The sequence below is a fragment of the Triticum dicoccoides genome, chromosome 2B (assembly GCF_002162155.2).
Source record: "Triticum dicoccoides isolate Atlit2015 ecotype Zavitan chromosome 2B, WEW_v2.0, whole genome shotgun sequence".
Classification (NCBI taxonomy): domain Eukaryota; kingdom Viridiplantae; phylum Streptophyta; class Magnoliopsida; order Poales; family Poaceae; genus Triticum; species Triticum dicoccoides.
In genome coordinates, this window is record NC_041383.1 from 218,572,902 (window position 1) to 218,575,192 (window position 2,291).

The window sequence follows — 2,291 nt, forward strand, 5'->3', positions numbered from 1 at the left end:
AGGGACGACCGTCGTCGCTGCCGCCGGCACAGGTCCGGCACGGGCGGCCAGGATCACGGAGACCCTCCGGCCGGCCCGCACCTGGAACCCCGAGGACCCAAAGTGGGCGATGAACAGGCGGAACGGGGAGGAACGGAGGGCCGGAGTCGGGAGGAGGGGAGAGAGGAGAAGGTCGACGGGGAGGAGAGGGGCCGGCGGCCGGGCCTCCACCGCTGGGCGGCACCATGAGGAGCGGGCGGCGCCCTGGTCGGAACGGCCGGCCACGCCCCAGGCGAGCCCGCGCCGGCGGCGCGAGGGCCTACCAGCCAAGGCCCCGCCTTTAAGGGCCTCCGCCCTAGCCGGGCTCAAAGGAGCCGATGGCGGCGACGGCGGCGCCCGCCTGCCGGTAGCAAAACCCCTCGTGTGGGGGGCTGAGCTGCCCGACCGGCGAGGCAGAGAGCCCCGACGGGCGGAGAGAAGGGGCGAGGGGGCGGGGGAAGCAGGGGAGGGGGGAATGTGGCGTCCTCGGCACAGTCCGCCCAGCGGAACCGAGGCGCTGGGGCGGCGGCGGAGGAAGCGCCCGGCGAGGGGGAGGCGGGCAGCTCCGGCGGCGGGGCGACGGGAGCGGCGGGATCGCCAGCGGAGTCGCCAGAGCCCGGAGCAGCCATCTCCGTTTTATTCATTCCCTTACAGTGTAATTCACAAAGTACTTCCACTGTAAATGGCAAGGAATTGTGAACACTGTAATTTCAGTGGAGCAGTTTTGCTTTTCTTGTTTGGTTGCAAGCTCCAGGTTTGTTAGAACTTGGGGATTGAATTTGTTGGGGTTTGTTAGAAGGGATTGCATCCATTTTTAGAAACCATTTATATTTGTTTGTCCATGTTGGCGATTGTTATTGTTGTGAACTTGATTTTACTGTTTGACTAGCAAGAAATTACAATAGAATGTGACAGTAATTTGGTGTTTTATCTACTGTAAATTTTCAGTTCATTTCCCTAGCCTGAAAGGATTCTTTTGCTGGTGTATATGCTAGATGATTGGAATTTTTCTCCCACTGCAATTATAGTGTTAGTTGCATTGTAAACAGCAGCGGAATTTACATAGTACTTCCACTGTAAATCACAGTGGAATTGTGAACACTGTAAATTCAATCAGTTAACCATAGTGTTTTTTTTTCAATTGTCTGTATTGCAAGCCTTTTAGAATCAGTTTTCTTTTGGGTTTGTCTTTGTTGGGTAGTATTGCATCTATTTTGAAACCATTTGAAGACTAGAACCGTTTTTTTTCGCGAGTTACCTTTGTTTGGTGCATCCAAACCAAGATTGGCATGTTTGAACTGAAATAAGTGGCAGGTTTAAGGACTGATTGTTAACATGAGCCCATAGTTTCCTGTGTGTGCATGGAAATTTTGAACATGTCAATAGACTAAACTATCTGCAACATGTCAATAGCAAGAATGCAAATAAAGTCTCTGTATATGAATGTCAACCTTTACCACAAAATGTAATATCTGAAAATGTCAATTTACTGTGTTTTATGGCTCGAACTCTCTGTGAACAAGATTGTAATTGCCTAATCTTACAATGTAAGGGTTAAACAGTGTAATTAGCGGGATTCTTTGACAATTGCAAAAAAAGTATAATTTCATTCTATATCATAGGGTATATGCAGTAAAATTGAACAGTGATTACACTGTCTTTTCAGTGTAATTACATTTGTGAATTACAGTGTAATCACGGTGTTTTTTAACGTAATTACGCTGATAATTTTCAGTGTAATCACAGCTTTAATGTAATTACACTGTAACTTATTTATTGTTCCTTCTTACTACAGTATTGTGTTCAGAGGCAAAGAAGGAGGCTAATTTTTTTAAATAATACATTTTCTTTATTAATTTACAAAAATATTACGCTGATATAATATTTTTCGAAAATATTATCCAATCGGCCCACAGCTGGCCGACTGCTCCTAGTCGGCCCACAGCAGGCCGACTGGGATCCTATCTGCTTGCTGCACGCCGATTGGGTTGTCGGCCAGTAGATCCAAGTCCAGTCGGCCAACTGCCGGCCGATAAGGTCCAGTCGGCCTGCTGTGGGCCGACAGGAACTAATTGGCCAGCTGTGGGCCGACAGGGACTAATTGGCCTGCTGTAGGCCGACTGGTGCATGCATACCACATTACTTTTTTTTGACCCGTAGGATTTTTTTCAAAACTATGACATATTTTCCCGCCAGCTCGTTCCCGCCACCCATTTCTCATCCACCTGTTTCCCGCCATATGTTCCCGCCAACTCTTTCCCGCCACTCGTTTC